This window comes from Dasypus novemcinctus, chromosome 13 (genome assembly GCF_030445035.2).
Source record: "Dasypus novemcinctus isolate mDasNov1 chromosome 13, mDasNov1.1.hap2, whole genome shotgun sequence".
NCBI lineage: Eukaryota > Metazoa > Chordata > Mammalia > Cingulata > Dasypodidae > Dasypus > Dasypus novemcinctus.
In genome coordinates, this window is record NC_080685.1 from 82519129 (window position 1) to 82543248 (window position 24120).

At 39.0% G+C, this 24120-nt stretch overlaps 1 long non-coding RNA gene across 1 annotated transcript in view; it reads right to left on the reverse strand.

The window, feature by feature from the left end:
* LOC131273067 (uncharacterized) overlaps positions 1-24120 on the reverse strand; it is an 85431-nt gene that overhangs the window by 27379 nt on the left and 33932 nt on the right. The window contains exon 2 of the long non-coding RNA XR_009180187.1: positions 2444-2506. This is a non-coding gene — a long non-coding RNA (uncharacterized lncRNA). The remainder of the gene's footprint in view (positions 1-2443; positions 2507-24120) is intronic.

The window sequence follows — 24120 nt, forward strand, 5'->3', positions numbered from 1 at the left end:
CAGAATATTGTGGAAAAGCAATCAAGTGATGCTGTCTAGGGCAAGGGATTGCTAGCTGTTCGACGAGAGTACAGCCTGGCACCATGAAGAAACTATTTTCTAGAGAAGAGGGGAATTCCTGGGGCCACATGCGCATGCCAAAGAAAAGACACTTGCACAGAAAGAATCAGCGAAGCTTTTAAGCTTTGACCTTGAGCTATTCATTAAACTCATTGAATGTATAAGCACTGAAGGAGGGCATTTACATGAGTCAATCTGTAAAAACTGAAAAATGTGTCTTTCCTTCCTCCTCCTCCTCCTCCTCTTCTTCTTCCTTAGCTCCTGACATTCAAAGAAACAAAGATACAAGCTTAAGGAACAGATGCCTCAGAATCTAAACTGCAGTGAATAACACATTGAAACATCCAAATATCTAGGTTTCACCAAAAAAGGGCTACAAGACATATAAAGAAATAGGAAGCAATGGCCCAGGCAAAGGAGAAGATCAAAGCATTAGAAATCCTTGATGAAGAGGACCAGACGTGGAACATACCAAAACTTTTTAAAAATGGTCCTAATATGCTCAAAAAGCTAATGGAAAACATGGACAAAGGACTAAAGGACATCAGGAAAACAATAGAGGAAACAAAGAAAATATAAATGGAGAGATGGAGATTAGGAAAAGAACCAAACAGAGCTATTACCAAACAGTAACAGAAATTTTAAAATTCCCTAACAGCATTCAATTGTAGAGTGGAGCTGGCAGAATAAAGAATCAATGAAATTGAGGATAAGACAATTGAAACCATTCAGTCTGTGGAGCAGAAAGGAGAAAGAATGAAGAAAAGTGAACAGAGCCTGATAAATATGTGGGACGCCATCAAGAGTACCAATATATGCATTGGCAGAGTACCAAAAGGAGAAGGGAGAAAGGGGTAGAGAGAATATTGAAAGAAATAATGGCTGAAAATTTCCCAACTTTCACGAAAGACATGAATATACACATCCAAGGTGCTCAATGAACTTCAAACAGGATAAACCCAAATAGATCCATACCACAACATATTATATCAAACTGCTGAACGCCAAAGAGAAAGAGAGAATTCTGAAAGCCACAAGAGAGAAGTAATGTGTCACATGCAAGGGAGACTTTAAGAGTCAGTGCTGAATTTTCATCAGAATCCCTGGAGGAGAAAAAGCAATGGGATGAAATAGTTAAAGTGCTAAAAGCAAAACATTGCCAACCAAGAATTCTATATCTGGCAAAATAGTCTTCCTTAAAAAATGAGGGGAAAAGTATGACATAGCCAGATAAACAAAAGCTGAAGGAATTCATCATTAGACCAGTCCTACAAGAGATGCTAACGAGAGTTGTTTAAGGAAATAACAATAAATGATTGAATGAAGTCAGATGAAGAAATAAAGAATCTCCAGTGAGGTTATCAAAATGGTAAATATAAACGCCAGTATTATTGTATTTTTGGCTTATAACTCCACTATTTACTTCTTATAGATTCTAAAAGGCAAATGCCTAAAAAGTTATGATAAAGCCATGGTTGACCATAAGATGCTCCAGGGTTCCATACCCCCACAGAATCTTTGAATAATTAGTAAAAACTGGCAGATCAGTCTTCTTCAAAACTCTAGAAAATAGCTAAAGGGTTGTAGTACCAAGGTGAGTGCCAAATCAAGAAAACTCACCTTGAAATCAGTAGGAGAACTTGTGGAACTCTTGCTCTCCCACTCCTCCTCCCTGCCACAGGCATAGTGTGGTGCCACCCTGCCTTCTCAATATGGTCCCTGGCCCAGTTCTGGACAGAGCAGAATAACTGTGCTTACTGGAATGCTTATATGTCAGTGCCCATCTATCAGATGGCAGTATGAAAGACTGAACCAGGACACTCGTCTCTGGTTCAACATCTCAGAACTTGCCCTGTAGCAGAAACAGCTTGCAGACAGCTAAAGCAGTGTAAGAAACAGTTAAATCAAAGAGGCTAGGAGAAAAGGGTTACTGCCTTTAAGACATACAGTAGACTACCTAAGAAGAGGGTAATGCCTATTTCATAGGGAATGGAGGAGGTATTTGGATTCTTGAAAACAGAGGAATTCCTAAGGCATGAGCCTAAGTCGAGGACAAGACACAGACTCAGAAAAAATGAAGAGGAATCCACACTTTTACCTTGGATTGATCTTCTTGATAGGAAGGATAAACTCTGAAGGAGAGCGCCAACCAATGCACAGCCAATTTGCAAAGACTGTGAAAGGTGTTTCTTTGCATTGGTTTGGTTGTTCTTTTCATCAATTTTATTGATACATATTAATAAATTATACAAATCATCCAAGGTGTACAATCAATGGTATTTGGTATGATTACATACTTGTGCATTCATCACTTCAATCATTATTAGAGCATTTTAATTATTTCAAGAATAATAATAAACAAATAAACAAGAAAATTTCTCACCTCTCAACCTCTGTATGCTTCCCCCATTGTACATAGCTGCTGCTTCCAGCTAATCTATCCAAACTGTAAAATCAATGGGTTTTAGTATAATCACAATGTTGTACATTAATCAACTTAAAAATTTTAGAACAATTCCATTACTCCAAAAAGAAAGACTCCAAATCCCTTAGCATTTCTTCCTCATACTTACATAACAACTAATCTCCTTTCATCTTTATAAATTGATTTATATTTACTTTTTTTATCCAACAAACATATTTTTCTTTGAAAAAAATTTATATAGGGAAACGGACTTGACCCAGTGGTTAGGGCATCCGTCTACCACATGGGAGGTCCACGGCTCAAGCCCTGGGCCTCCTTGACTCATGTGGAGCTGGCCCATGCGCAGTGCTGATGCGCTGCAAAGAGTGCCCTTCCACACAGGGGTGTCCCCCGCGTAGGGGAGCCCCACATGCAAGGAGTGCGCTCCATAAGGAGAGCCACCCAGCACGAAAGAAAGTGCAGCCTGCCCAGGAATGGTGCAGCCCACATGGAGAGCTGACACAAGATGATGCAACAAAAAGAGACATAGATTCCCGTGCGGCTGACAACATCAGAAGCGGACAAAGAAACAAGACACAGCAAATAGACACAGAGAACAGACAACCTGGGGGGGGGGGGGGGGGGAGAGGGGAGAGAAATAAATAAATAAATCTTTAAAAAAAATTATTTATTTTTATTGTTTTTTTTTAAAGATACATAAATCATATAATGTTCCATTACAAAATATAAGAGGTTCCCATATACCCCGACCCACCCCCCACTCCTCCCACATCAACAACCTTTCATCAGTGTGGCACATTCATTGCATTTGATGAGTAGATTTTGGAGCACTGCTACACTGTATGGATCATAGTTTACATTATATAAAGGGAATCATACAATATGTAGTACTCTGTATCCAGTCTCCTCCACTTATATAATGTGTTGTGTTTTAACATTGTGCAGTATTAACTTATATTTGTTCAGCTTCAAGGAAAAATGGTGCTATATATACAATTCTACTCATTCATATATCACATATTATATTTATATTTCACTTAATATATTTAGTTCATAACAGGGCAATCATATAAGTATTTTTCCTTTTGTGTCTAGCTTACTTCACTCAACATAATGTCCCCCAGGTTCATCCATGTTGTCACATGTTTCATGGCTTCATTTTTTTTACAGCTGCATAATATTCCATCATGTATATACTCCACAATTTGTTTATCCATTCATCAGTAGATGGCTACCTGGATTGTTTCCAACTTTTGGCTATCATGAATAATGCTGCTATGAACATTGGTGTGCAGATATCTATTCATGTTGCTACTCTCAGTTCTTCTGGGTATATTCCCACAAATGATATTGACAGGTCAATGGCAAGTCTATAGTCAACTTCCTTATGAACTGCCATACAGTCCTCCACAGTGGCTATATCATTCTACATTCCCACCAACAGCGAATAAGTGTGCCTATCTCTCAACATCCTCTTCAATATTTACAGTTTTTTGACTTTTTTTTTAAAGATTTACTTTTTATTTATTTCTCCCCCTGCTCTCTGTGTCCATTCACTGTGTGTTCTTCTGTGACCACTTCTATACTTATCAGCAGCACCGGGAATCTGTGTTTCTTTTTGTTGCGTCATCTTGCTGTGTCAGCTCTGTGTGCAGCGCCATTCTTGGGCAGGCTGCACTTTCTTTCACACTGGGCAGCTCTCTTTACAGGGCGCACTCCTTGAGCATGGGGCTCCCCTATGCGGGGACACCCCTGCGTGGCACAGCACTCCTTGGCGCGCATCAGCACTGCACATGGGCCAGCTCCACACCAGTCAAGGAGGCCCAGGGTTTGAACCGCAGACCTCCCATGTGGTAGGCGGATGCCCTATCCATTGGGCCAAGTCTGCTTCCCAGTTTTCTGACTTTTTAATAGCAGCCAGTTGAACAGACATGAAATTATATCTCACTGTAGTTTTGATTTGCATTTCCCTAATCACGAGTGATGTTGAATATTTTTTCACAAGTTTCTTTTCCATTTGTATTTCTTCTTTGAACAATTGTCTTTTCAGATCTTTTGCCCACTTTTTACAATTGGATACTTTTAAAATTATTGAATAGTATGATTTGCTTATGGATATTAAATGCTTATCAGATATGTGATTGCCAAATATTTTCTCCCATTGAGTCAGCTGCCTTTTCACCCTTTTGACAAAGTCTTTTGAGGCACAAAAGTGTTGAATTTTGAGGAGGTCTCATTTATCTATCTTTCCTTTTGTTTCTTGTGCTTTGGGCATAATGTTTAAGAAACTAGCAACTGCCACAAGATCTGAAAATGCTTTCCTACATTTTCTTCTAGGAGTTTTATGGTTATTATTTTTATATTTAAGTCCTTGATCCATTTTGAGTATAAGGTGTGAGATAGGGGTCCTCTATCTTTCTTTTGGCTATGGCTATCCAGTTCTCACAACACCATTTATTGAATAGACTATTCTGACCCAGCTGGGTAGGCTTAACAGTCTTGTCAAAAATTGCTTGACTGTAGATGTGGTCAATTTCTGAGTTCTCAATTCAGTTCCACTGTCTGTCCTTATGCTAGTACCATGCTGGGGTTTTTCTGTTTGTTTGTTTTTTTACTAGTGAAGCTAACTAATATGCTTTAAAGTCAGGAAGTGAGAGTCCCCCAATTCATTCTCTTTTAAGATATATTTTGCTCTTCAGGTTCCCTTACCATTCCAAATAAATTTGATTATTGGGTTTTTGATTTCTGCAAAAAAGCATGTTGGGATTTTTATTGGGATTACATTGAATCTGGAAATCAGTTTGGGTAAAATTGACATCTTAACAATATTTAGTCTTCCAATTCATGAACATGGAATGTCCTTCCATTTATTTAAGCCTTCTTCAGTTTCTTTTAGAAATGTTTTGTAGTTTTCTGAATACAGGTCCTTTATGTCCATAGTTAAATTTTTTCCTAAATAGTTAATTGTTTCAGTAGCTATTATAAATGCATTTTTTTTCTGATTTCCTCCTCAGATTGCACATCGGTAGTGTATAGAAATGCTACTGATTATCACATATTAGTCTTGTATTCCACCACTTTGCTGAATTCATTTATTAATTCTAGTAGCTTTTTTGTGGATTTTTCAGGATTTTCTAGATACAGGGTCATGTCATTGGTGAAGAATGAAAGTTTTACTTCTTCCTATACTATTTGGGTGCCTTTTATTTCTTTGTCTAGCCTAACTGTCTAGCTAGAACTTCTAGCACAATATTGAATAATAATGGTGACAGTCCTCCCATGGCCCACTGGGTGGAATGTGGGAGAGTGTGGGCTATGATGTGGACCATTGATCATGAGGTGCAGCGGTGCTCAGAGATATATTCACCAAATGCAATGAATGTCTCATGATGATGGAGGAGATTGTTATGAGGGGAGGAGTGGGGTGAGGGGGGTGGGGAGTATATGGGGACCTCATATTTTTTTAATGTAATATTTAAAAAATAAAGAAAAAACCTATATCCCTGAAAAAAATAAAAATAAAAATAAAATGCAAAAAAAAAAAATAATGGTGACAGTGGGTATCCTTGCCTTGTTCTTGATCTCAGCAGGAAAGCTTTCAGTCTTTCACCATTGAATACAATGCTAGCTGTAGGGTTTTCATATATGCACTTTACTTGTGAAGAAAGCTTCCTTCTAGGAGTGTTTTTATGAAGAAAAGGTGCTGTATTTTGTCAAATGCCTTTTCTGCATCAATCTAGAGGATCAGGTGATTGTTATTCTTCAATTTATCAATGCAGTTTATTACACTAATTGATTTTCTTGTTTTGAACCACATACCTGGGATAAAACCCTCTTGATCATGGTGTATAATTCTTTTAATGTGCTTTTGAATTGTGTTTGCAAGTATTTTCTTGAGGATTTTTGTGTCTATGTTCATTAGAGATATTGGTCTGTGATTTTCTTTTTTTGTAATATCTTTATCTGGTTTTGGTATTAGGTGATGTTGGCTTCATAGAATGAGTTGGGTAGCATTTTTTCTGTTCAATTTTTTGGAAGAGCTTGAGCAAGATTGGTATTAGTTCATCCTTGAATGATTGGTAGAATTCACTTGTGAAGCCATCTGGTCCTGGACTTTTCATCTTTAGGCAGTTTTTGATGATTGTTTCAATCTCTTCACTTGTGAATGGTTTGTTGAGGTCTTCTTTCTTCTAAAATCACTGTAGATGGTTCATGTGTTTCCAGGAATTCCTCCATCTCATCTACATTTTCTAGTTTTTTTGGCACACAGTTGTTCATAGTATCCTCTTATGAACTCTCTTATTTCTACAGGGTCAGTGATAATGTACCCTCTCATTTTTTATTTTATTTATTTGTGTCTTCTCTCTTTTTTTCTTTGTCAGTCTAGTTAAATGTTTGCCAATTTTGTTGATCTTCTCAAAGAACCAAGTTTTGGTTTTGTTGATTCTCTTTTTTTTTTTTAATTTTGATTTCTACTCTGATCTTTACTATTTCTTTCCTTCACCTTGGTTTGGGATTAGTTTGCTGCTCTTTTTCTAGTTCTTCCAGATGTACAGTTAAATTATCAATTTTAGCTCTTTCTTCTTTTTTAATGTAAGCCTTAAGAGCTATAAATTTCCCTCTCAGTACTGCCTTTGTGGTGTCCCATAGGTTTTGATATGTTGAGTTCTCATTTCCATTCATCTCAAGATATTTGTTGAATTCTATTGCAATTTCTTCTTTGACCCACTGGTTGTTTAAGACTGTGTTGTTTAAACTCCATGTATTTATGATTTTTCCCTCGTTGATTTCCAGCTTCATTCCATCATGATCAGAGAAAGTGTTTGTATAATTTCAATCGTTTTAAATTTATTGAGACCTGTATTGTGACACAATATATGGTCTATTTTGGAGAAGGACCCATGAGCACTTGAAAAGAATGTATATCCTGCCGTTTTGGGATTCAATACACTATAGATATTTGTTAGGTTTAGTTGATTTATTATATTATTCAAGTTCTCTGTTTCTTTTTATTTTATGTCCAGATGATCTATCCAATACTGACAGTGGTGTATTGAAGTCTCCAACTATTATTGTAGAGACATCTATTTCTTCCTTCAGCTTTGCCAGTGTGTGCCTCATGTATCTTGGGGCACTGAGGTTATTATTTAATTAGTTATTTTTTAATGCATAAATATTTACATAGTTATTTCTTCTTATTTATTGCCCCTTTTGTTATTATATAATGACCTTTTTCATCCCTTATAACAATTTTGCATTTAAAATCTATTTTAAATCAATATTAGTATTGTTAATCCATCTCTTTTTTGATTACTATTTGAATGGAATATCTTTTTCCAACATTTCACTTTTAACCTGGTTGTGTCCTTATGTCCAAGGTGAGTCGCTTGTAGACAACATATAGATGGGTCATATTTTTTAATCCATTCTATCAGTCTGTGTCTTTTGATTGGGAAGTTCAAACCATTAACATTTAATGTTATCCATTTTGACCTTTGACTTTCAGTTGTCACATCATACTATAGTGTATTTTTTTACCCTTTCTAATATTCTTCATTTCTACATTCTTCTTCAAGTCTCTTACCCTTGTTTTTTCCTTTCAGGCTGTAGCACTCCCTTTAGTATCTCTTATGATTCTGGTCTTTTGGTAATATTTTCTATCAGTTTCTGTTTGTCTGTGAAGACTTTGAACTTCCCTTCATTTTTGTTATAAATTTTATTTTTATTTTTATTTCTTTCTCTCCCCTTACCACCCCACCCCCTGCCCTAGTTGTCTGTTCTCTTTGTCCATTTGCTGTGTGTTCTTCTTTGTCCACTTCTGATGTTGTCAGCAGCATGGGAATCTGTGTTTCTTTTTGTTGCTTCACCTTGGTGTATCAGCTCTCTGTGTGTGCGGCACCATTCCTGGGCAGGCTGCACTTTCTTTTGCACTGGGCAGCTCTCCTTATGGGGTGCACTTCTTGTGCATGGGGCTCCCCTACATGGGGACACCCCTGTGGTGGCACAGCACTCCTTGCACGCATCAGCACTGCATGTGGGCCAGCTCCACATGGGTCAAGGAGGCCCAGGGTTTGAAATGCAGACCTCCCATGTGGTAGACGGATGCCCTATCCACTGGGCCAATTCCGCTTCTCCATTCCCTTCATTATTGAAAGACAGCTTTGCTGAATAAAGAATTGTTGGCTGGCAGTTTTTCTCTTTCAATACCTTAAATACATCATACCATTTTCTTCTCTCCTCCATGGTTTCTGATGAGAGGTCAACACATAATCTTATCAAGTTTCCCTTGTATGTGGTGTTTTGCTTTTCTCTTACTGCTTTCAAAATCTTCTTTATCTCTGATATTTGTCATTCTGAATAGTAGGTGTCTTGGGGTAGGTCTATTTGTGTTTATTTGTTTGGGGTGTATTGTCCTTCTTGGGCATTGATATTTATGTCTTTCATAAAGGTAGGGAAGTTTTCAGTCATTATTTCCTCAAATATTCTTTCTACCCCTTTTCCATTTTCTTCACCTTCTAGAATGCCAATAATGCATATGTTTTTGGATTTCACTCTGCCATTTGATTCCCTGAAACCCTGTTCCATTTTTTCCATTCTCTTCTCTTTCTGTACTTCTGTCTTTTCCAGTTTAGATGTTCTGTCTTCAATATCACTAATTATCTTCAAGCAGCCCAAATCTGCTCTTATGTGCCTCTAATGTAAATTTAATCTCATCCATCATGTCTTTCATTCTCATAAGACAGTTACTTTTCTTTGCAGGCTTTCAAATTGTTCTTTATGCTCACCCAGTGTCTTCTTAATACCCTTTATCTCTTTATTCATAATTTCTTTAAATTCTTTAAATTGGTTTATAAGAGTTGTGTGATTAGCATTGATTGTCTTAAATCCTGATTATCTTCAGGATATTTGGTTTGCTCCTTTGGCTGAGCCTTCTTTTCTTGTTTCCTAGCTTGGTTTGAAATTTTTTGCTGATGTCTAGGGATCTGATATATTGGAGAATTTATTCTAATGGACAATTTCTCTTTCTTCCCTATTGTTATTTTTTATCACAACTCTTTAATATTTGGTTCAACTTCTCCTAAGTCTTTAAGATTGCCCAGCTTAAGTTACCAAAAACCATGCCTGGGACTCACTATTGGGATGCAGACTTTCATGCAGGCATGGGGTAAAGAGAGCTATAAAAGCCATTTGTGCCCTTGTAATTTTCAACCTGGCCAGCAGATGTCACTTGTTGGCACATGTTTTGGGAGGTATATCTCTCTCAGCATTCCTTTGTTTTCATCTGGCCAGAGCCAAGATTCAAAGTGGGCTCTGCTGGTCGAATTCACTGAAGCAAAGCCCCCCTACCCTGAATCCCCCTCCCTTTTCCTTTGTAACAACTGGCAACGGTGCTATCCCCTCATTTAGCTTCCATGTGCCACAGCATTTACTGCCACTATATCTCTCAGTGGGCAAGGCGAGAACCTCCCAGTGGCTGGGAGGTTTAGTAACTCATAGTTTGTTATTTCCGCTTCTTCCTCTCTGTCCCTCACCCTCCTGGGAGTTGTGAAACACTGTCCAGGTCTGCTGAACCTCAAATCAGGTCCTCCTGACAGCATAAGCTCTTTCTCTGTCATTTTTTTGAGAGCACTGAGCCTTATCTGCTAATCTGATGCCTTGTTCCCACAATTCCCAGTTTGTTTGTTTTTGTTTGCTCCTGACACTCAAGGAAACCTGAGTCATATCACTAGCTGGATACAAACTTAAGGTATAGTGTGCAACAAAAAGATCACCAGACAAACAAAGAAATAAGAAATGAGAGCCTATCCAAAGGAAGATGATAAAAATTCAGAAACCATCAATTAGGTCTTTAGACATACTGGAAAAAGGCTTTTTAAAAAATGATCATCAATATGCTCAAAGAGTAAAGTAAAATGGGCTATAGTTAATAGTACAATTATAATATTCTTTCATCACTTGTAACAAAGATACCATTGTTAATGCAAAGTGTTAATAATAGGTGATAGGGTATATGGAAACACTTTTTTACACGATTTTTCTGTAAACCTACAACTTCTCTAATTAAATTTTTTCAAGTTCATTAAGAGTAAATGTTAAAAATATTTTTAAAAAATAAAGTGATTATTGACAATGCAAAAATGCTCAAAGAGATAAAGGAAAACAGAGATCCAAAAGTATGTCAGGAAAACAATGAATGAACTATATGAGACTCTCAATAAAGAGATTAATTTTTAAAAAGAACCAAATAGAAACAATGGAGTTGAGAACCACTATAAATGAAATTTAAAAATTCCCCAGAGCATTTCAATGGCATATCACAGCTGACAAAAGAAAGAATTAGTGAACATGAAGAAAAGATGATTGAAGCAAAAGGAAAAAAGCATGAAAAAAGAGTGCGCAGCACCTAAGAGACCTGTAGGCCACCATCCAACATACCAATATATATATTACAGGAATCTCAGAAGGAGAAGAAAGAGAGAAAGTGACAGAAGGAATATTCAAAAAATAATGGCATAAAATTTCCCAAATGTAATGAAAGACATACATATACATATTCAAGAATCCCAAAGAACCCCAAACAAGATAAACTCAAAGCAAACTACACTCAGATACATAGTAGTAAAACTGTCAATTGCCAAGGATAAGTAGACAGTCCTAAAAGCTGCAAAAGAAAAGCAATGTGTTACATACAAGGGAGTTCCACTAAAATTAAGTGCCAATTTCTCATCAAGAAACAGAAGGCCATGGGAAGACATATTTAAAGAGCTGGAAGAAAAGAAAATAATTTCCAGTCAAGAATTTTCTATCTGGTGAAACTATCTTTCAAAAATGAGGGATAGATTAAATTATCCAAAGAATTTTTTTAAAATTGAGGGAAGTAGAGTGCTCCACACCATGAAGGCTGGTGCCCATCCTCCACTGGAGGCACAAGCTGCCTCAAGAGCTGTTCCATGGCTGGAATTGAAAGCTCCATTTGTCAAAAATGGGGGAGGAAGAGATGGTTGGGAAAAAATTTCAGCTTTTGATGAGTAAATTCAGTGGGCTAAAGTATAATTCTGAGAACAGCTAAAATTTGAACCTGTCCAAGCCAGAAAGAGGCTCGTAGTGACCATCTTAACTCTGTGCCTAGCATGAGGGAAGTGGGGTGGACTGAAAATCACAGTACGGTAAGGACTGGCTTCTTTCCATTTAGATCAGATTGCAGCTCATGCATAAGCCCCAACCCCACCTCTGGCAGGGAGGGAGCTGGGGGGACCTGCACCAGCCTCTCTGGGAAATTACCAGCCAAGCCATGGAGGTCAGTAATAATACTACTTTGGCAGCACAATCTGCCCCAGGAGCTACTCTGTGGCTGGAATTTGAAGTTCCATTTCCCTGAAACAGGGGGGGGTGAGATGGCTGGCCACCGATTTCAGCTACTGATCAGTGGATTCAGCTCACTAGAGTATAAGCCTAAGAAGAGATCAAGTTTGAAATTGTCCAGGTGGGAAAGGCCAGTAGTCACCATTTTTACTCCACCCCCAGCATGATGGAAGCCAGGCTGACTGAAAATCACAGTGATGGTGGGAACTGGTTTCATTCATCCAGATCAGCCTGCAGCCCCAGCCGAGGAGTCTGCCCCGCCTCTGGCAGGAAGGAGGTTGGTGGGCCCTGCACCAGCCTATATCCAGGTAACTGCAAGTACATTTGGCTGGCATAGACTGAATAATTGGAAGTCTATCAGGGCATCCACAGCAATCTTGGACTCTCACTGCATAGACTGCTGCCCACACCTGCAGGTCCATCCCCATCCTAGGCAGGGGAGAAAGGGACATGAAGCTTCATAGTCTCTCTGGGCAACTAGTCTAGGCCTGCACAACTAGGATTATTCCACACACCTATGACTCTGTCCCTGTGCCTGGCAAAGGAGAAAGTTGGGAGAAGCTTCACTGGACCCTGGGGTAATGAAGGCAGCTTGAGCCTCCACAGCTTACTGCACCAACTACATCCTTGTTTCCTACTGCACAACCAGTAAGGGAGAAATGGCAGGAAGCCCTAAAGTAAAGAGAAAAACTGCACCCAAAATAAATATTCTAGTAAGCCATGTATCAACACACCAACAAAAAATTACAATCCATACCAAGAAACAGGAACATATGGACCAGTAAAGTAAAAAGATAAGCCTCCAGATGACGTAAAAGAGGTGAGACAACTAACCATAGATGTTCAAACAATTCTCCTTAATAAATTCAATGAGACGGATAAAGAGATTAAGGATAGTAAGAAGACATTGGATGAGTACAAAGAAAAATTTGAAAGCATAACAGAAAAACAGCAGATCTTATGGGAATGAAAGATGCAATAAATGAAATTTTAAGAACATTAGAATCATATAATAGCAGATTTGAAGAGGCAGAAGAAAGGATTGGTGAGCTTGAAGAAATGGCCTCTGAAAGTGAACATACGAAAGAACAGATGATGGGTAGGATGGTCCATGGAATAGGGGGGAGGGTTTGGGGTAAGTGGGTGAACGTGGAAGATTATCGTGTATGTGGTTGAAACCATAATGTTGAGAAAACTTTAGGAAAATTAATAAGGAAGGGTTACTTGTTTAAGGTGTTTGATGGGGGGCATCTGGCACAGGGTTCACCTAGGGCAGGCTTCCAGGGAGTGTGTGAGAACTCATCTTGTCATATTGTGTTATATCAGTGGGTGGAGACACATACAATAGGCAAGAAACTGTTGTACCCCCATCCTGGGGCAGACTAATGTTCTCAGAGGACAGGGTGTCTCTCCAGAGCATGGGTGGCTCTCAATGGGGTAGGAAAGACCAGAGTGTCAAGCTCTCAGCATTGCTGTAAGTATGTATGAATCTTGTCCTTCAAGCAGTGAAGCTTGATTGTCACTCTGGGCCTGAGGGGAGGGGGAAAGAGTAATAGAATAGATGGAAGTGGGGATAATGGGGGCAATGGAAGTGTTCCACAAGATCATGTAATGATGGATATAAGCCAAGTTAAATTTCACCAAAAATTTATAAGTGTATAGTCTAAAATGTAAACCATAATGTAACCAAAAATTTAGAGAATTGTACAGTTTGAAATATAAAACATAATGTAAGCCATAAAAAAAGAACAGATGAAGAAAAGAATGGAAAAAAATTGAACAAGATTTCAGGGAACTAAATGACCAAAAAAGACATGCAAACATATGTGTTATGGGTGTCTCAGAAGGAGAAGAGAAGGGAAAAGGGGCAGAAGGAATATTTGAAGAAATGATGGCAGAAAATTTCCCAGCCCTATTGAAGGACATAGATATCCATGTCCAAGAAGCACAACGTATTCCCATCCAAAAAAATATGAATAGACCAACTCTGAGACACATACTAATCAGAACGTCAAATGTCAAAGACAAAGAGAATTGTGAGAACTACAAGAGAAAAGCAATGCATAACATATAAGGGATACCCAATAAGATTAAGTGCTAATTTCTCACCAGAAACCATGAATGCACCAAGACAGTGGTGTGATATATTTAAGATACTACAAGAGAAAACTTCCAGCCAAGAATCTTACATCCAGCAAGATTGTCTTTCAAAAATGATGGTGACTTTAGAATATTCACAGATAAACAGAAACTGAGAGAATTTCTAAGAGACCAGATTTTCAGGAAATTCTAAAGGGTTTGCTAGAGCCTGAAAAGAAAAGAAAGGAGAGAGAGGCCTAGAAGAGAGTCTAGAAATGAAGATTATATCAATAAAAGTAACTAAAAGTGTCAAAAGAGTGGTGAAAATAAAATATGACAGATAAAACTCAAATAGTCAGGAATAAACTTAACCAATGATGTAAAGCACCTATAGTCAGAAAACTGCAATTCAATATTAAAAGAAATCAAAAGGCCTAAATAATTGGAAGCACATTCCATGCTAATGGATTGGAAGACTAAATATCATTAAGATGTTAATTCTACTCAAATTGATTAACCAATTCAATGCAATCCTAATAAAAAGTCCGCCAGCATTTTTTTTTGAAAGCATGATTATCAAATTTATTTGGAAGGGTAAGTGGTCCTGAATAGCCAGAAACATCTTAAAAAGGAAAAGCAAACTCTCCTCTCTAGACTTTAAATTATATTGCCTGCCTGGTACTTGCATAAAGACAGACCAATGGAACCCCGTTGATGGTTCAGAAACAGACCCTCACATGTATATGGTCAAGTGATTTTTTTAGTAGCCTGTCAAACCCACACAACTCAGGCAGAAAAGTCCATTCAACAAATGGTGCTGAAAGAACTGGATATCTATAGCCAAAAGAAGGAAAATGGACTCCTATCTCACATGTTATCCAAAAGTTAACTCAAAATGGATTGAAAACCTAAAAATAAAAGCAATAACCATAAAGCTTCTAGAAGAAATTGTAGGAAAATAGCTTCAAGACCTGGTGGTAGGTGGTGGATTCTCAAAGGAGATAAGAGAAGGACTAATGATGTTTAAGGTATGTAGCAGTTTTAATTAGCTTTATTGTAAAAGTGTAGAAATGTATAGAGTGGATGATAACACATAGTAACTGCTAGTTTATGAATGGGAATGTGACTGAAAATGGTAGTCTAGGTATGTAAATGCCAATTAGCAGAATGCTAGAGAATAATCTAGGAACTGAATAGCACAGTAAACCAAGAGGTGGATGAGAACTGTGGTCGATGGTACAGATGCAATAGTGTCCTTTGTTAACTAGAGCAAATGTACATCACTACTGCATGGTGGTGGGAATGTGGAGAAGCATGGGAAAGATAAACCTGAAGTGACCTATGGACTGTGGTTAGCAGTAATAATATAATATTCTTGCATCTATGCCAAAGATGTACTGTGTTGATAATGGGGCAATATGGAAAACATGTATCAAATGGATGTGGTAACAATCAGATGATATTATATTATTTGTAACAAGTGTTCCACCATAGTGTGGTGTGTTGATAGAGGGGTGTTGTGTGGGAATTTTGCACACGTGCATGATTGTTTTATAAGTTTACAACTTCTGTCATAAAAAACATTTTAAAAATAATAATAGGGTGGGTTGGGCAGAAAATACACCAAATATAAGATAAGAACTATAATTAGTAGTAAGATTTTTACAATATTCTTTCATAATTCATAACAAACTTCTCACAACAATGCAAGGTGTTGGTGGAGGGTTGATGTATGGGACCCCTGAATGATGTTATGATGTTTGCTTTGTAAGTTCATGACTTTTACTATACAGTTATTGCTTATGTATATTCATATATAAATGATATAAAAATAATAATAGGGTGGGTTGGGGGAAAATACTTTGATTAATAGTAATATTTTGACAATGCTCTTTAATCATTAGTTAAAAAGATTTAACAACAATACACGGTATTCATGGTAGGGTGAAGTGTGAAAATTCTGTTTGATGTTATATATGTTTGTTTTGTAAGTTCACAAGTATTACTGTACACTTACTGTTTATGTATTTTATGAATGAGTGATATAGTTCAATAAATTTTTTTTTAATTGAGGGATTTCATCACCACTCTATCTGCCTGACATGCAACGCTAAAGTGAGATCTTCAGTCTAAAAAAAAAGGATACTAAACAGTGGATCAAAGCAGCATAAAGAAATAAATACCTCTGGTTAAAGTAATGAAAGAAGACCTAAATAAATGAAGGCACCTCTATGTTCATGAATTATAAGGCTGAATATTGTTATGATGTCAATTCTATCCAAAGTAAAATGTAATCTCAATCAAAATTCCAACAGCCTTCTTTGTAGAAATGAAAGGGTAAGGGATCCCAAATAGTCAAAATCATCTTGAAAAAGAAAAACAAAGTTGGAGGATGCCCACTTCCTGACTTTAAAATGTATTACACGGAACAGATTTGACTCAACTGAGAGAGTGTTTGCCTACCACATGGGAGGTCCAGGGTTCACCCAGGGCCTCTTGACCCATGAGGTGAGCTGGCCTATGTGCAGTGCTGAAGTGTGCAAGGAGTCACGTGCCATGCAGGTGTGTCCCTCATGTAGGGAATCCCCACCTGCAAAGAGTGCACCCCATAAGGAGAGCTGCCCTGTGTGAAAAAAACACAGCCTGCCCAGGAGTGGCACCACACACATGGAGAGCTGATGCAGCAAGATGACACAACAAAAAGAGGCACAGATTCCCGGTGCCACTGACAAGAATCCAAATGGACACAGAAGAACACACACAGTGTATGGACACAGAGAGCAGATAATGGGGGGTGGGGAGAAAGGGAGAGAAATAAATAAAAAATAAATCTTAAAAAAATGTATTACAAAACTACAGTAATAAAAGCAGCATGTCACTGGCACAAGGACAGACAGATAGACATATGGAATCAAATTGAGAGTTCAGAGATAAACTCTCATATCTACAGCCAGTTGACATTTGACAAGCGTGCCAAGTCTACTGAGTGGGAAAAGAACAGTCTATTACACAAATGATGCTTGGGAAACTGTATTTGCAAAATAATGAAGGGTGATCCCTACCTCAAACCATATATAAAAATTAACTCAAAATGAATCAAAGACCTAAATATCCTTAATATAAGAACTAAAACTATAAAATTCCTAGAAGAAAATACATGGAAACTTCTATAGGACCTTATGTTAGGCAGCGGTTTCTTGGAGTTTACACCTAAAGCACAGCAACAACAACAAAAATAGATTAATGGAACTTCATCAAAATTAAAACTTTTGTGCATCAAAGTGCTGTATCATGAAAATAAAAGGACAACCTACAGGAGAAGCCAAGATGACAACAGAGTAAGGAGCTCCAAAGGTCAGCTCCTGCTGCAGGGCAGTTAATAATCACCCAGAGCTATCTAAATCACATGTTTGGGGGCCCCAGGGGACCAGAAGAGCATCCTACAACATCCTTGAAAGTATGGAGGGAGGAGACTGACCATGTGCAGAGAAAATTTGTGAGTAGAGCTGTTATGCTATAGAGGCTGGTGCTCACAGTGCAAGCTATCTTGGGAGCTATTCCATGGCTGGGGTTGGAAACTTTGTTTCCCAAAAACAGGGGAGAACGGCACAGTGTGGTACTGACTTCAACTACTGATTAGCAAATTTGGCAGGCTAAAGTATAATCCTAAGAACAGCAAAAGTTTGAACCTGTCCAAGTCAGAGAGAGGCTGGTAACCACCATTTCAACTCTGCCTCCAGCATGAGGGGAAGTGGGGCTGATTGAAAATCATAGTGCTGGTAGGGACCAGCTTCTTTCCACCCAAATCAGAATAGAGTTCTAGCCTAAACACCAGCCATACCTCTGGCAGGGAGGAAATTGGGGGAACCTGCACCACCTTTCTGGGAAAATACAGACCACACCATGGAGGCTAGTGCTCATCCTACCCTGGCAGTGCAAGCCACCTCAGAACTATTCCATGGCAGGAATTAGAAGCTCCATTTCCCCTAAACAGGGGAGGAAGAGACAGTTGTCCACCAACTTCCAGCTACTGATTGGTGGTCTCAACTGGCTAAAGTATAATCCTAGGAACAGCTAAGGTTTGAACCTGAAAGAGTCCAGTAGTCACCATTTTGACTCTGCCCCCAGCATGAGGGCAGTGGGGTTGGCTGAAAATCACCATAAAGTTAGAGACTGGCTTCATTCCACCACGACTGGATTGCAGCCCTAGCCTAGGCTCCAACTCCATCCCTGCAAGGAGGAAGTTGGTAAGACATGTATCAGGCTTTCCAAGCAACTGCAGATGCTTTCACCCAGCACGGACTGACTAGTTAGACACCTGGGGCTACATCCCCACACCCCAATAGGATTGGAGAGGAACTGGATTTCCTTAGCCTCTCCAGGCAACTACAGGCATTTTCAGCCCACACAAACTGGTTTGCTGAATGCCATCAAATCCATCTCTACCTCTGTCCCCCTCATAGGATAGGAGGGGGCTAGTGTTCCCTCAGCCTCTCATGGCAACCACATGCACTTTTGGCCTGCAAAAACCTGACCTTTGGGAACCTGTAGCTCCATCCCTACCCCAATAGGACAAGAGAGGGACTGTGTTTACCCAGCCTCTCTGGATAACTGCAGGTGCTTTTGGCCCACACAGCCTGAACTGGTGGAAACTTGTGGATCCACCCCCACCACCCAATAGGAAAGGAGGGAGCTGGTGTTTCCACAACCTTTCCAGGCAACAGCAGGCACTTAAGGCATGCACAGACTGGACTTTTGGATGTCTATGAATTCTCCCCCACCACCCAGTAGGAGAGGAGTGGGGCTGGTGTTTCCTCAGGCTCTCTGGGCAATGGCAGGCACTTTCATCCTGCACAGACTGGACTTTTGGATGCCTATGGATCCACCCCCACCCACAGTAGGATAGGAAGGGTCTGGTATCTTGACAACCACTCCAGGGAATGGTGGGTACTTTTGGCCTACAGGGCCTGAACTGTTGGGAGCCTGTCGATCCAACCTCACCACCCAATAGGATAGGAAAGGGCTGGTGTCAATCTCTGGGCAACTGTGGGCCTACAGGGACTGAACTGTTGGGCATCAGTGGTTCTATTCCCCCCCTAAAGGGCAAAAGGGACAGTACTTCCTCAGCCTCTCAGAAGTATCTGGCCCACACAGACTAGATTATTCAGCACTCCAGAGGGTCCATCCCTACCACCAGAAGGAGGGGAGGACAGTGATAAATCAGATTACCTGGACAACTGTGGTCATTTTGGACCCACATGGCATAGATTTCTGCCCACAACTGCAACTCCATCCCTGCACCAGATGAGACAAAGGGGTGCGAATCTTCATCAGTCTCTCTGGGCAACTACAGAGAGTCTTGTTCTGCACAACTTGGATTATTACACATGGTTGCAGCTTTCTTACTACCCATGGCAGAGGAGAAAGATAGGAGAAGATCAGTTCCTGGGGCAATGTGGGAAGCTTCAGATCCATAGCTTACAGCATCAGCTAAATCTTTGGCTCCTACTACATGACCAGCAAGGGAGAAAAGACAAGAAAGCCCTAAACTAAAGGGAGAAACTGTACCCAGAATAAATACATCTACTAAATCAGATGCCAAGACAACAACAAAAAATTACAATCATTGTTGTGGGAAAATAGTAGGAACATGGTTTGAAGTTGAAACATTTTCATAATGCAGACAAACAGTGTGGACTTAGGAACACCAGGTTTTGACTAGATGGAACACATGTGATCAGCATGAAAAAAGGTTTGTGTGGAAGGTGGGGCAAGATAGTGTCTGACTGAGTGCACCTCACAGTCTCTCCTGCAAAGAAGCAGCCGAGTGGGGTTGGAGTCTTGTTGAAGTGGGATGTTTGGGGGCTTGCAAGGCAGGAGTTGTGTGGACATCAACTTGGAGGGACAGTGACAGAGGTAGTGTTTGCTAAAGGTAGAACTGCAGGTTGCAAGTATGCAGGTCAGAAGCTACAGGAAGGTGGGACCCTTCCCCCTAGGGCTGGCTGCCACGGTGTTCCCTCAGAACTGTCAGTGGTGCAGTGGCATTCCTGTGCCCCATGATCCTCAGATTCATGGTCCCCAGGACCGTGTCCCCTAAGGTCTCATAGCCCATGTTCCACTGATGTATATAACCTGAGTCTACAGTGTCCCAGACTTCCCTTTCCTGAGTCCAGCACTCCCAGAGGTCCAGGATTGCCCCAGCCCTCTGGTTTTGGACTGACTCCATGAGTGGAAGGGAGTCAGTGGGTTGTGCAGCAGGGGGGCTGGGTGACTATGGGTTCAATTTTCTGGTCTCCCCCACCCCCTTTTTTTCTGTGTGTGTGCTTGGAGGAGCATACCGACTGGCTTGGGGAGAGCCTGGGAAGAGAGGAGTGGCAAATCTGCTGAGAAAGCCCAATTCACCTAAATATCCTGGGATAGGAAACTTGGTCTGGGAGAAGGTAGAGTCAGAAAATGAACTAGTCCTGTCATAGCACACCTAACAGAGAGGGACTGTAGGAGATGTTTTCTAAGCTTCCAATAGCATATTTGGGATTCCCAGTGAGGTGTGGCTGCTCTCTCTCTGGATATTAAGAGTCACTGTTTTCTGTGCAGAGCTGGTTCAACAAGGACCCACTTGAATCTCCTACCGGATCTCTCAGGCAGCTTTCCTGCTGCCTGGGAGAGAGGGAAGTGAGGAAGGGAGAAAGGGGGAATGTCAGATCCCTAAAGCATTTTATTCAACTACAAAGAGGATTCCTTGCTTGAAACTTTGTCTAGTATTTTGTTGCTTTATCTTCTTGTTTTTCCTTCCTCTTTATCCCCCCAGAGCCCTTTTTTTCTCTTTTTTCTTTTTTCTCTTTTTCTTTTTCATGCTTGCTTCCCCCCTCCCTTTTGTCCCTTTTTTTCCCTTTTTTCCTCTTCTTTTTTGTTCTTTTTACATTAGGTGCTACAGGGAGTACTTCACATTTGCTGTATTTCTTCATCCTCCATTTCCTCTTTTCTGTGTGTATTGATTTTGGCCACCAACACTAGCCCCTCTCCTCTATATCTTTCTATCCTCATCATTTATTGTTTCTCTTACATTACACCTCTCTTTGTTTGCCCCCTATTTTTCTGAATTTTTATTTCTAATATGTTTGTTCCATTTTCTGTCTTATATTCACTTTTTATATTATTATCCTTTCTTTTCTATTTCCCTCTCTCCAGAACACTGATTAAACCTGTCAAGATAAAATGATGACCAGACAGCAACAAAAACTACAAACCAAACCAATAATCAGGAAAACATGCCCCAATCCAATGACCAGACCAAAAAATAGGAAGAGGAGCAGAACATCAAACAAGTAATTAATGCTCTCAAAACATATATTAGGGACCAATTTTATGAAGTGAAGGAAGAGATTAAGAATATGAAGAAAACACTTGGAGAGAATACAGAAGAAATCACAATCATACACAAAAGAATAACAGATATGATGGTGATAAACAGCACTATTCAAGAAATCAAAAATATACTCCCAGTAAATAATGGCAGACTCAAAGAGGCAAAGGAAAGAATTAGTGATGTGGAAGACAGTACATCTGAAATCAAACAGATAGTAGAATTGATAGATAAAAAGACAGAAAAAACCCAGCAGAGACTTATGGACCTGAATGACAATGCAAAATGCACAAACATGTGCATTATAGGCATCCCAGAAGGAGAAGAGAAGGGAAAGGGGACAGAAGGGATGTTGCAGGAAATAATGGCTGAAAACTTCCCAAACTTATTGAGGGAGATGGATGTACATGTCCAGGAAGCACAATGCTTCCCAAACAGCATAAATCACAACAGGCCTACCCCAAGACATATACTTGTCAAATTATCCAATGTTCAAGACAAAGAGAAAATACTAAAAGCAGCAAGAGAAAAGAGAACCATCACATACAAAGGAAGGTCCAAAAGATTAAGTGCTGATTTCTCATCTGAAACCATGGAAGCAAGAAGGTAGTGGTATGACATAGTCAAGGTAATAAAAGAAAAAAATTTCCAATGAAGAGTACTCTATCCAGCAAAGGTTGCATTCAAAAATGATGGAGAGTTCAAAATATTCACAAACAGAAACTAAGAAAGTATACCAACAGGAATCCTGCCCTTCAAGAAATACTAAAGGGAGTTCTTCAGGAAGAAAGAAAAAAACAAGGGAGACAGAGTTGGAGGAGAGTGTAAGAGCAACTAAAAAGACAAAAAGAGGAGGATAAAAATAAAATATGACAAACACAAATCCAAAGAAAATATGACTAATATAAATAATTCCTTGAAATTGATAACACTGAATGTCAATGGATTAAACACACCTGTCAAGAGACTCAGATTGGAAGACTGGATAGGAGATATGACCCAATCTATAAGCTTTCTACAAGAAACACATCTTAGACCGAGGGATTCAAGGAGGTTGAAAATGAATGGCTGGAAAACAATCTTACAAGCAACCAATAACCAAAACAGGGCAGGAGTGGCTATATTAATATCAGGCAAAATAGACTTTAAATGCAAAACAATTGTGAGAGTCAAAGATGAACACTACATATTAGTGAAAGGGATAATCTTTCAAGAAGAAAGAACAATCATAAACATTTATGCTCCTAACAAGGGTGCCTCCAAATATGTGAGGCAAACACTGGAAAACTTAAGTGAAAGAATAGATGCCTCTACAATGACAGTGGGGGACTTTAATACACCACTATCAACTTTGGATAGAACATCTCAAAAGAGAATCAATAAAAAAACAAAGACTTTGAATAATATATATATACAACAGGATATACATTCTTCTCAAGTGCACATGGATCATTCTCCAAGATAGACCACATGCTAAGACACAGAAAAAGTCTCAATGAATTCAGAAAGATTGAAATCATACAAAATAATTTCTCTGACCACTGTGGAATGAAGCTGGAAATCTGCAAGGGCCAGAGACCCAGATTTGGCACTAAGATTTGGAAGTTAAACAACATACTCTTAGAAAAACAGTGGGTCAAGGAGGAAATGTCAAAAGAAATTAATAACTATCTTGAAACTAGTGAAAATGACAACACAACATATCCAAACTTATGGGGTGCAGCAAAAGCAGTACTGAGAAGGAAATTTATAGCCATAAATTCATGCTTCAAAAAAGAAGAAAGAGCAAAAATTGAAGGACTAACTGCACACTTGGAGAAATTAGTAAAAAACAACAAACTAACCCCAAAGAAAGAAGAAAGAAAGAAAAAACAAAAATCAGAGCAGGACTAAATGAAATAGAAAATAAGAAACCACTTGAAAAAATAAACAAAACCAAGAGCTGGTTCTTTGAGAAGATCAATAAAATTGACAACCCCTTAGCTAGATTAACAAAGAAAAAAAGAGAGAAGATGCAAATACATAAAATAAGAAATGAGAAAGGAGATATCACTACTGGCCCCACAGAAATAAAGACTATCATAAGAGGATACTTTGAAAAACTATATTCCAACAAAAATGACAATTCAGAGGAAATGGACAAATTCCTAGAAACACATAAGCAGCCTACATTGACAAAAGAAGAAGTTGACAATCTCAACAAACCAATCACAAGTAAAGAGATAAAATCAGTCATTAAAAGCCTCCCAACTAAGAAAAGCCCTGGGCCAGATGGCTTCACAGGTGAATTCTACCAAACATTCTGAAAAGAACTAACACCAATCTTGCTTAAACTCTTCCAAAAAATCAAAACAGAAGGAACATTGCCTAACTCATTCTACGATGCCAACATTACTCTAGTACCAAAGCCAAACAATGACAGCCCAAAAAGGAAAATTATAGACCAATCTCTATAATGAACCTAGATGTGAAAATCCTCAACAAAATACTTGTTAATCATATTCAACAACACATTAAACAAATTATACACCATTACCAAGTGGGTTTCATACCTGGTATGCAAAGATCATTCACCAGAAGAAAATAAATTAATGTAATACACCATGTAAACAGATTGAAGGAAAAAAATCACATGATCATATGTATAGATACAGAAAAGTCATTTGACAAAATACAGCATCCTTTCTTGATAAAAACACTGTAAAGGATCAGAAAAGAAGGAAACTTTCTGAACATGATAAAGATTATATACGAAAACCCACAGCTAACATCATTTATTATGATGAAATCCTAAAATTTTTCCCTCTAAGATCAGGAACAAGACAAGGAT